We start from the raw sequence: 12,488 nt of genomic DNA on the forward strand, positions 1-12,488 counted from the left end.
ATCCCACATGCCGCGGAGCGGCTGGGCCCGTGAGCCATGGCCGCTGAGCCTGCGCGTCCGGAGCCTGTGCTCCGCAACGGGAGAGGACACAGCGGTGAGAGGCCCGCGTACCGCAAAAAAAAAAACAAAAAAACAAAAAAACAACCAAGGCACAAACCACACAGGTCCGCCTGTGCAGGGAGGAGAAACGGGGTCGCGGTGCTGGAGCTAGAATCGGGGAGCCAGCTGGACTGCTGGGCTGCTTCTCCGCAGAGGAGCTGTGGGCACAGCCTGGGGGGGTGCGGCCCAGGGAGCCAGAACCGCGGCGCTAATGTGGCAGGTGAGCTGCGGGGGGATGGAGAAAGATACTGATGGACCTAAATGAGCCGCAGTGAGGACACGGGGTCCTACTCACAGGCAAGGACAGGGATGGAAGCTCTGGGAACAGTGACACGAACCCCGAGTCCAAGAGCGCTGGCCCCGGTGGTCAGCCGGCCTTGGCCCTGTGTCTTGAGACTGCGGTGCTCTCTACACTTTCCCCCGCGGCTGCAGGACACGCTGGACACTTCCCTCTGGGGCCTGGGCCTGGGGTTTCATCTGGCCTGGGGCTGGATCTGTCTGTCCTTGGAGCGTTTGTCTGGAGAAGCCTCACTCCCTTCCCTCTCCTCACCCCCTCCCTCTCCTCAGCCAGGGCATGGTCTTGACCTTCAGCCTGAGACGGTGCTCTCAAGCTGAAGCTCTCAGCCTCTGAAGCTCTGTGCTTCCCCCAGGAGACAGACCACCACGATGGGTACAGAGCCCCCGGGCGCCGGCCCCCTGCTCTGGCTGCCCAGTCCCCACCACGTCATGGATTTTCCTGGAGGGAAACAGAGGAATCCACACGCTCCCCCGGCTTGAAAAGATTCCATGCTGTCTGCACAAACAGAGCCTAGAGTCTCCCGGAACTGCCTTGCTCTCACCTCACCCCCAGAAAGGCTCCCTGCCCAGCCCTTGCAGGCAGGCTGTGAATTGTGGCTCTGACTGCTACACACTGATGTACTATGGGGCTGAGGCTTGGGGTTTCTGCCTTAAAAAAAAAATAAATCTCTGCATTTCCTCTCTGCATTGGTCGTGCTTGTCTCGGAGGACCTTTACTTCCCAGGCAGCCCTGAGCAGCACAGACAAGGGGGTTCTCGGGAGGGGCCTGACCTCACTGCAGGCACCCAGGCATCGCTGTGTGGTCTGCAAACGTGGTCAGCCGACGTCCACCAGAGCCACACACACGATGAACCGTTCACCATGCTCAGACGCCTTTCCACGCTCTGGCGCCTCTGCCCACAATGCCCCTTCTTTCCTGCTCTGCTTGGGGAACTCCTGTTCATTGTTCAATGCTTAGCTTTAAGGGCGCTCATATTGGGAAGACTTCCCCGCCTCCCAAGTAGCAAGATCCTGGCTTCTTCCTTCACTGAGCTCTTTGGAGGTGCCTCAGTGACAGTGCCGAGGAGGCTGATTTATGGTTGTCTGTTTAGAGATCACTTCCCCATCTAGACTATGAGCTACCTGGGGGAGGCCCTCAGGAGACAGTTGTACAAGTTGTGCACCGTTCAACCCTCTGGGGTGCCATTCACATTGTAGTCTAAATATATCCTGCACAATTCTAAGCAGCAGCTTTGGGCTAGTTGGATCTTACTGTTAACAGGGCCTGGCACACAACAAAAGTTTGTTTATTCAACCTAATGTAAGGCCTCTGCTCAGATTTTTACTCCTCCTGCCCTGGTCCCATAAAAGACGAAAGAAACACGAGCTAGCCCAATAGCCTCACAGTGAGAAAATGTCCAGTTCCCCTTGGAGACAGTACATTAGTTATAGATCTAGGAAGATACTCAAGATCTCAATAAGGCCTTCAAACAGCTAATGGCTGGTCCAGGGGTATCAAAGGGGGTTTCAGCTCATGGGCCAAATCAGACTAGGAGACAGTGACTCCCTAAAGCATTGAACTGACAAGTCTGCTGAGCCAGCATCCAAGCTCAGCGGGAAAGAAGGCTCCATGGATTTGTGAAGTCTGTCCTGGGGGAGGGATGGGAAATGGAGGCTTGTGTGCCACGTGGCTGCCACCCTTCCCAGTCTGGTCCGGGACGAGTGACAGTGAGAAGTCAGACAGCATAATAGGAGTCACTGTCCTGTCTTGCCCTGATGTCCTCAGGGTCCTATGACTGGTACGTGAATTTTTGTCCCAGTGCCTCAGTTTCCCATCTATGTAATGAGATATCTTTCTTTTAGGGTTTTGGAGGGTCAAAGGGGAGCTTCTAATCCCGTCCCTGCCTCCAGTAAAAGAAAAAGACTCTATGGGATACAGAGAGGCCCAGAACGCCTTTCAGCTCATCAAGCAATATAGGATCCGCCCCCATCCTCACTCTGACACCCATTTATTTTCTGGGCGGCCCCCCTACCCCTGTATCCTGAGATTAGGAGAAAATGAAGATGGGAGGGCGGGAAAGGCAGTTATAATAATAACGATTCGGACTACTTGAAATGCAGTGGACAGGCATCAGTGGGTAGGGCAAGGGTTCTGGTTTGCCCTCTATCACTGATGGAAGGGCCAGAGGGTCGTGACCAGGACCCCAGGCTCCGGGACCCCTGAGCTTCAAGCTCAACACAACCACGACCTCCTCTGGGAACCCTTCCTCACCATCCCCTGACCCCTGAGCAGACTTGGTAACTCTTTTGTGAATTCTTTTTGCCTATAATTTATAATAGACTTCCTGACGTTATGCTTCAATTGCTCATTACATCCTGAGCATCCTGCAGGCAAGAAGATCCTAATTTACCTCTGAGTGCCCGGCGCCTGGCAGGGCCTGGTGCACTGGAGGAGTTCATCATGTTTGTAGAGACACCTCTCTGCCCACAAAACCTCTCTGGGGCCACGGATTTTCAAAATTTGAGACTTGGTTTCAGGTATGAATCCCAGGCTGCAGGTATGAATCCCAGGCTGCCAGAAGGATTCAAAGCAAATATGAGGGAAGATATGTTGACAATTATGGTCATAAAACTCCAGAAAAACTTAGCAGAAATTCTGGAATCTTTTTCTTGGGCTTTACAAATGAGGGAGGATCATTTGGTCCTGATCCTGTTTGGTGGTGGGGACAGAGCTGGTTCTCCACTGGCCTTCAGCTCCAGGAGTTTTTTTTTTTTTTTTTGTGGTACGTGGGCCTCTCACCGCTGTGGCCTCTCCCGTTGCAGAGCTCAGGCTCCGGACGCGCAGGCTCAGCGGCCACGGCTCACGGGCCCAGCCGCTCCGCGGCACGTGGGATCTTCCCGGACCGGGGCACGAACCCGCGTCCCCTGCACCGGCAGGCGGACCCTCAACCGCTGCGCCACCAGGGAAGCCCTCCAGGAGTCTTTAAGATGACTTCTGGGGATATGTGGGTGCCCACTTCCACCTCTCCCTCGCCCTGTCACACTGTGTAGGGTGCCCAGCCCTGCCTTTCTGCCCAAGTTATAGCCTTCTTTCCAGTCAGGTCAAGTCCCACCTTCCCTACAAAGCCTCTTCTGATCAGCCCCATCCAAGGGGAAACTCCTTCCTCTGGGTTCTGGGCAGCATGACATTGTCCAGGCCTCTGATTGGTTCAGAAATGTCACATGGGAAATTCCTCCGAAAGAAAACATTATTTCTCTTAGGCCTCTGTTTCGCTCCTCAGCGGTGAGCACAGTTTGGGATCCTGGTGCGTGCGTGTGCGTGTGCGTGTGCGTGTGCGTGTGCGTCTGCGTGTGCGTGTGTGTTGGCATGGCAACATAATATGTATAATCCGATTCGGAGATCCTGGTGTCACATCTGGAACAAAACAAACTCATTTCTAACATCTTGCAGGGTGCATGATGTCTCTGCCACACTAAGGTCTCAAAGAAACAAAGCAGCCCCCCAACAGGGTGGAGAGCTGACATTCCTTCCCTGCCTGCTGGCCTGCCCTCCCCCCTGTCCACCACCCCAGATACAGAATGGAAACTTTCAGGGGGAAAGAATTCTGAACAGCTGTGTGAGAGACCACACAGATTCCCCACATCTGCTAGCATCCAGTCGGTGAGCTCATTTCCCCGGGGGCTGCCGTCTGAGTCTGTGGGGTCCACGTCAGTCTACCTCGGGAGGGGCTGCGGAGGAAAGAGGAAGTGGGCCCAGGTGGAAGGAGACCTTTCTCACATCAGAAAGCTCACTGGAGACAGGCTGAAGGGCGAGGGAGCCCACGGACGCCCGCCTTGACGAAGAGAGTTTGCTTTCGAGAAAGTCCCTTTGTCCGTTATGGTTGAAAGGAGGTATTATCAAATGTACAATGGATTTTAAAAAGAAACTTCACTCCCATCAAGTCCTCCTCCTCCCTCCCCAAAGTCAAAGTCAAGAAGCGACTGCTGGTTAGAAAATATCCTACAAAGGAATATGGTCCTGGACCACAACAGCTTTCTAGGGTTAAAAATAATGTTTTAACGTGTACGTGCCCTAGAGTCCACAAAGAGCTTTCACCCTTTCACTTGTGGCATCTGAGCCCCAGGTGGCCGTCTGGGAGAGGTGGGCAGATAGCGCTAACATCCGTGTTGGTACCAGGATAGGTACTGATGTGGATACTGACGTGGGCAGAGCATCCACCCTGATTTTCTAACGTGGAAGCTGAGACTCACAGAGGCTTCCCGGATCGCCCAAGTTCACAAACCAGAAGAGAGGACTCGGGCTCTTGCACCTGACTTGTAAACCCACGTACTTTTCCTTTGGCAAAACCGTGAAGTGGTCTCTCAAGCTGGCTTTTTCTTCTTCTTCTCCCACTTCTTGAGGCCCCTGTCTCACAAATCCAACCAGGCCCTGGGATTCTTGTGGGTAGGACACAATCTCTTCCCAAGCTGAGTTTGGGGTCCACACCCCGGCAGAGCAGCAGGGGGTTTTCAGCCACACTATCCAACCCCTTTGGGAAGCCCACCGTGGTCCTCTGGATGTGTGGCTATGGTCCCAAAGGGTGGGGAACCAGGCTTGTGGGAGATCTGGGTACCCAGGCAGCCTGGCATCTCCTGTCGAGCCGTAGGGCATCACCTATCCTGGGCCTGTGGGCGTTGTCACCTGTAAATTAAGGGGGCGGGGCCAGTGATTTCCAGAGACACTCCCAGCTCCCCGGCTTCCAGGGTTCCATGACGGACAGGGGACAAGGGTGGAGAATTTCCCTGGAGGGAGCCTGTGCCTCTGAGACCCTTCCCTCCAAGCTCGTCCTGCTGTCAGCCTGGAGCTGCGCCGGCCCTGCCTGGCTTGGGGACCCCTTTGTGCAGTATCAGTTGAAGGCTGGGTGAGGGCGGGCTGGGGCCAGCAGGGGGGAGACCCACTGGGGTATTTTTTTCAGATGCATATGTCCCCTCTCAGGCAGCCCTTTCAGCGCTTGGGACAATGTGCTCTTTTTGTCCCCAGCTCTTTCAGCCGCCTGTTCATTCTCTTTGCATCTGCTGTCACACAGGACATCCCGGCTGGCAGGCGACCATGGGGACACATTGTGCTCCCTTAATGAAGCATGGGGCTGGGGATATGGGGGTGGCTGGGGGCCTGTGAGGGCTAGGGGTGAGCCAGGGGCACCCCATCTTTCCACTCCAGGCTCCTCTAGAGGAAAAGGACCCTCAGCCCCGCTTTTACCTCTCACTGTCCAGAAGGGTGTGACTAGTTCCACATCAGAGGCTTTGGAGATGGGATGCTTGGTTTGGGGGGCGTGGATGTGAGCTGGAAGACAGAGGGTGCCGTTTTCCCTCAAGGAAACTGAGGCGCAGCTGGGCAGGTAGGAGGGAGGTCCTGGGAGAAGGGGGGTTCCACCAGGAGCACTGGGCCTCCATCCTTCCCACAAAGAGATTCCCTGCGCCATCCAACATCCGAGCAGGTAAGACAGGATGCTGGGTACCCTCTTTCATTCTTTAAGAACTTGCCATGCCATGACCCACCTGGGGTTAGTTTCTAAGGGGTAAGTTTTGAAGCCAGGGTGGTCAGGGGAATGATCTCTTGGGGTCCCCTCAGGCCCTCATGTGTTAGAGTTGGAGGCCTTCTCCATCCAGGTGAAGAAGGAAAAGCGGGATGGCTACAGAGTTTGCAGGAAGTGGCCAAGGGCCGTACAACGTACAATAGCACCCAAGTGGGCAGCTGGGGGAGACGGCAAGGTCACGCATGGGTCTTCCCCTCACCCCAAATGCTCTTTAAGAAGGTCCTGTCATCGTGCTCTGCACCGCCCAACAGTACAGAAAAATGCAATCGCTGGAATCCTGGGGGAAGAGAGGCTTTTCTCCCTTTGTGGCTTGTAGACACACATCTGTGATCTCTGCACCAGAGAGGATGATGCCCCCAGAGCCTACGGCTGTCTGCATGGTGGGCGTGGCCAAGGCACCTCCCCGTCTCCCATCCTGGTGCCAGCGGGCAAGGCAGCCCCGACGTCTCCAGACAGGGTTGCGCTTGGTCGTCCGTGGCTCTCGGGGCCAGCAGAAGTCCTTTTCCCCCAGAGGGAGCCCCTCGCTCCAGGCCCTTCCCTACTTGCTAGAGTCACCTTGCGTATGCCAGGCTTCACTACGACGTTCTGGCCTGTGCAGATGGCTTCCGGAGGGTTCCTGCAACTTCGGAGCTGGTCTTTCTGGTGTGTTTCCCGCCCCAGTCCACCCCTCACTCCCCCTGGCCTGCTCCTCCGCCGCCCACCACCCTAAAGAAAAAAGCCTGGGCCTTGTCCAACAAGGCCCCCTGTCCCCTTTAACAAGCAGAGTGTGCTGGCATTGCGATTGGTGGTCTTCTCCCTGAAGGTCGTTAATTGGTACAGAATGTAGACTTTAGTTGTCTTGCCAGCCCCGATGAAAACGCAGCTGGCAGGTAGCCGAGACGGAGGAATTTGTCATAGGTTAGATCAGCCCAAGCTCTAAGAACCAAGTGTACGGCTTATGCAAATAGTTTTGCTTAGCATGGGTCCTGTGTTCCTCTCCCCCTTCACTCCCCCGGCAACGTTTTTCCAACCAAGGGTGGGAGGGGTACAGGGGTAGGGGCAGAGCAAAGCACTCACTTGCCAGATCTCATTCTACATCAGAAAGGAGCAAATTGCTTTCCCTAAAGAAAGAAAAAGGCAGGGGGAAAAGAAGACAAAACACCCATCCTTTGGGCTAATGTACAGAGCCGCTTGAAAGCTGAATGGCTCAGTAAGAAGGGCCAGCAGTGAGTGTATTTGGAGAGAGACTATTATCCCCCATCAAAACCCATTCACGCTCTCTGGGAGGCCTGCAGAGCACCTGGGTGGGGACTTGGAACACGGGGATCTCTTCTTCCCTCGGCCACGATGATGTCACCTCCTCATCCCAGATGCTGACGCCAGCCTCATTTGGCCAGAGCATCTGGGCACCTGCAAACCCCAGCAGAGAGAAGGGTTGCAGTGGCTACTCTCAGCATGTGTATCCAGCAGATAAGCCAATTCCAAGCTGTGTGATTTGGGATACATCACTTAACCTCTGTGAGCTTCAGCTTTCTCATCGGCAAAAACAGGGGTAGAACCCTTCCCCCATATTGAAGTACTATACCTGGCACATAGTAAGGGCTCAGTTAATATCTAATGAGAATGAATAAAGCAAGATAACGAGAGAAAGTAATGAGCACGCTGCCCTGTAAGCCATAAACAGTAAAATGTTGGCTGAATCTTGACTGGCTCCTAAGGTGGGCGAAAAGACCAAAAAATAATCAAGAGAAAAGTTGAATTTCAAGGCGCCAAGTTGGTTCAACCCTGGTTGTATTGAAGATGGGGGCGTGGGTGTGACTGGGGAAGAAAACTGCGAGGTTAGTCTAGGACAGGGCTTCCCAACCTCAGCAACTGACATCTGGGGCTGCGTGATGCTTTGTTAAGGGGGGTGCTGTCTTGTGCCATGAGGATGGTTAGTGTCCTCTACCAACTAGATGCCTGTAGCAGCTTCCCCGGTTGTAACAACCAAAACGGTCTCCAGACATTTCTAAATGTTCCCTGGAGGACAAAGTCTCTGTCAGTTGAGAACTACCACTGGTCTAAGAGAATTTCCCCCAGGCAAGCAGATTAGTGACCTGGTGAGCCCCTCGGATGTGGGCACGTGATGCTTACACTTCTGCTGCTACCTGACACTATGGCAGAGATAGCAGTTCCCTGGTTAAGGACCACCATGAAGGTCAAGGAGGCTGTGAACCGGATCTCTGTGCATGCCAAGGATGGAGAGGGTATCGTCGACTCCCAGTATCTAGTCTGTCATGGAGAGAGCTTGGAAGTCATCACTCCATCCTGCCAACAAGTAAAAAGCTGAACAAACTGAACAGTCAACCAATCTTAGATCCATCAGAGAGGTGAAGTCAGAAGGCAAAGCACTGCCCCCCAAACTGGAGAGACAGACAAGTGAATACAGAAAAGCACAACTTAGAGGACTAGAAACCCGCCAGCCAGGGTAGGAAAACCTAAACTGTAACTGACAGATGCTGGAGCCTCAGGATGGACAAGTCTGAGAGGTAAAACTACCGGGGTGGGGGGGCCCTCCCCGGGTAACATAGATTGGCAATGTAAGCGGAGAGATGGAAATTCTAAGAAAGAATCTAAAAGAAAGGCTAGAGATAGAAAGCACTGTCACAGAAATGAAGGATGCCTTTGATGGGCACATGAGATCACATACAGTTGAGGAAAGGATCTCTCAATAAGCAACAAGGTCCTAGCACAACAAGGTATAGTATGGGGAGCTGTATTCAATACCTTGTCATAACTTACAATGGAAAAGAATTGGAAAAAGAATCTATATCTATCTATCTATCTATATCTCAACTTGAGGATATTTCAATAGAAATTTCCAAAACTGAAAAACAAGGAGAGAAAAAGACAGAGGAAGAATAAGAAGAAGGAGAAGGAAAAGGAGGGGGAAGGGAGAGGGAGGAGGAGGACGAGGGAGGGGGGAGGAGGAGAGGGGAGAGGAGGGGGAGGGGGAGGAGGCAGAAAAAGTGTCTAAGACCTGTGAGACAACTACAAAAGGTGTAATGCCTGTGTAATGGGAATACCAGAAGGAGAAGAAAGAAAGAAAGAACAGAAGAAATATTTGAAGTGATAATGACTGAGAATTTCCCCAAATTAACATCAGACACTAAATCACAGATGCAGGAATCTCAGAGAATATCAAGCAGGATAAATGCCACAAAACTATACCTACACAGATCATATTCAAACTGCAGAACATCAAAAATAAAGAAAAAATCTGGAAAGAAGCCAGAGGGGGGCAAAAAAACCTCATCTATTCTATAAAGAAACAAGGATAAGAATTACATCCAACTTCTCAAAAAACCATGTAAGCAAGAAGACAGTGGAGTAAAAACATCTCAAGTGTTGAGGAAAAAAAACTCACTAACCTAGAATTCTGTATCCATCAAAATTATCCCTCAAAATCGAAGGATAAATAAAAACTTTCTCAGTCAAACACTAAGGGACTTCATCGCCAGCGTATCTGCCTTGGAAGAAATGTTAGAAGAAGTTCTTCAGAGAGAAGAAACACAATATCAGTCAGAAACTCGGATCTAATAAAAAGAGGAAGAGCATTAAAGAAGGAATAAGTGAAGGTTAACTTATTTTTCTTGTTCTTAATTCATCTAAAAGATAACAGCTTGTTCGAATTAATAGCAACATATATTCTATTACGTATGCTTAGGTATGTATATACATGCTTATGTATATATATAAGTGAAATGAAGGACAGCAAAGACAAGGTATGGAAGGGAGGAATTAGGATTATGTTCTTAGTATAAAGTACTTATACATGAGGCACTACAGTGTTATTTGAAAGTGGACTTGGTTTAGTTGTAAACATATATTGCAAACTCTAGAGCAACCATGAAACAAGTTTTTTTAAAAAGAAGAAGTATTACTGATACACTAAGAAACTACAGAAAATAGAATCATTGTAAAATGCTCAATTAAGCCCACAAAGGCAGTGGATATTACACCGAGATCATAGGAAATAAAAGCAAAAACTGAGAAACAGAACTACATCAAACTTCAGCACAGCAAAGGGACTCATTAGCAGAATTCAAAGGCAATCTACAGGATGGGAGAAAATATTTGCAAACCATATATATGATAAGGTATTCATATCCAAAAAAATAAGAAACTCCTAAAACTCAGTAGCAAAAAAAATTTTTTTACCTGATTTAAAAATGGGCAAAAGACTTCCATAAGCATTTTTTCAAAGAAAGCATGAAAATGGTGAATAAGTACATGAAAAGATGCACAACATCCCTTATCATCAGGGAAATGCAAATCAAAAACCACAATGAGAACACCTCACACCCGTTAGGATGGCTACTATTTTTAAAAAACACGCACAGAAAATAACAAGTGTGGTGCCGAAGGTAAAGAAATTGTAACCCTTGTGCACTGTTGGTGGGAATCTAAAATGGTGCAACTGCTATTGAAAACGGTATGGAGGTTCCTCAAAAAATAAAAATAGAACTACCGTATGATCCAGTGATCCCACTTCTGGATATATAGCCAAAAGAATTGAAGGCACAGTCGTCCTTTTTTTTTTTTTTTTTTTTTTAAATTGGAGTACAACTGCTTTGCAGTGTTGTGTTAGTTTCTGCTGTACAATGAAGTGAATCAGCTATTTGTATACATACATCCCCTCCCTCTTGAACCTCCCTCCCACTCCCCCCATCCCACCCGTCTAGGTCACCACAGAGCACAGAGCTGAGCTTCCTGTGCTTTATAGCAGGTTCCCACTAGCTATCTATTTTACACATGGTCGTGTATAAGTCTTGAAGAAGTATCTGCACTCCCACGTTCACTGCAGCAATATTCAGAATAGGTAAGAGGAGGAAACAGCTTAAGCATCCATCAACAGACGAACAGACAAAGAAAATGTGGTATATACACACAACATAATATCAGCCTCAAAAAAGAGAGACTCCTCTCATAAGCTACGACGTGAATGAACTTTGAGACGTTATGCATGGTGGAAAAAGCCAATGACAGAAGAACAAATACTGCATGATCCCGCGTAGATGAGGTGTCTAAATTAGTCAAACCCACAGATGCAGAAAGTAGAAGAGTGGTAGCCAGGGGCCGGAGGGAGGCAGATACAAGGAGTTGCTGGTCAATAAGTATAAGCTTTCAGTCATGCAAGACGAAAGAGTTCCAGAACAGTTTGCATACAGTTAACACTTTTGTACTGTACGCTTAAAATGGCTAGGATGGTAAATTTCACGTTATGTATTTTTTACCACAATAAAACACACACATACACACACCATAAAAGAGAGTGGAAAACAAAAATAGGAACAAAGAGTAAAGACAAGGGATAGAAAACAGTAACATATATGGTAGATATTAATCCAACTATATCTATAAGCACTTTAAATGTCAGTGGTCTAAATATACCATTTAAAGACAGAGATTGTCAGAGAGGATAAAAAAGAAGACCCAACTATACGTTATCTACAAGAAAACCATTTTAAATACAAAGACACATATAGATTAAAAGGAAAAGGATAGAGAAAGATATACCATGCTAACAGTAATCAAAAGAAAGTGGTGCAGCTGTATTAATTTCAGACAGAGCAGATTTCAGAACAAGATAGGTTATCAGGGATAAGGAGGGGCATTACATCATGATAAAGGGGCCAATCCTTCAAGACGACATAACAATCCTAAACGTCTCTGCACCTAACAACAGAGCGTCACACTGTGAGGCAAAAGATTGAAAGAACGGCAAGGAGAAGTAGGTGAGTCCACTACTATAGCTGGAAACTTCAACACCCCTCTATCGGAAATGGGTTGATTGAGCAGAAAGAAAATTAGCAAGGACAAATTGAAATCAATAGTGCCATCAGCCAACTGACTATGACTGATATCTATCAACTATTTATCCAACAATAGTAGAAGGCATATTCTTCTCAAGCTCACAGGCAGTGTTCATGAAGATTACCACATCCTGGGGCCATACAACACATACTAACGTATTTTAAAATACAATGTCTGCTCTCAGACCACAGTGGAATAAAACTAGAAATCTATAACAGAAAGGAAGGTGGAAAATCCCCAAATACTTAGAGAGCAAACAACACAGTTCTGAATAACAGAAAGATCAAAGAAGAAATCTCAAGGGAAATAAAAAAATTTTTTTTAACTAAATGAAAGTGAAAATACAACTTGTCAAAATTTGTGAGATGCAACAAAAACCATGCTTAGAGGGAAATTATAGCAGCAAATACATATATTAGAAAAAAAAAAAGATCTAAAATCAGTCACCTGAGCTTCCATCTTAAGAAACTAGAAAAAGAAGAGCAAATTACCACCCCCCCCAAAAAAAAAAAAAAAAAAAAACCAGTATAAAAGAAACAGGAAAAATTAGAGCAGAAATCAATACAACTGAAAACAGGAGATCAATAGATAAAAACTTGTAAGGCTACAGGCAAAGCAACTGGACATCAGCTGTACTCCAGCTGATAAAGTTATTCCCTATGGGGGTATATGAGTGAACAATATGATTCTGCTATAACTGTG

This window comes from Physeter macrocephalus, chromosome 6 (genome assembly GCF_002837175.3).
Source record: "Physeter macrocephalus isolate SW-GA chromosome 6, ASM283717v5, whole genome shotgun sequence".
In the NCBI taxonomy this organism is placed as follows: domain Eukaryota; kingdom Metazoa; phylum Chordata; class Mammalia; order Artiodactyla; family Physeteridae; genus Physeter; species Physeter macrocephalus.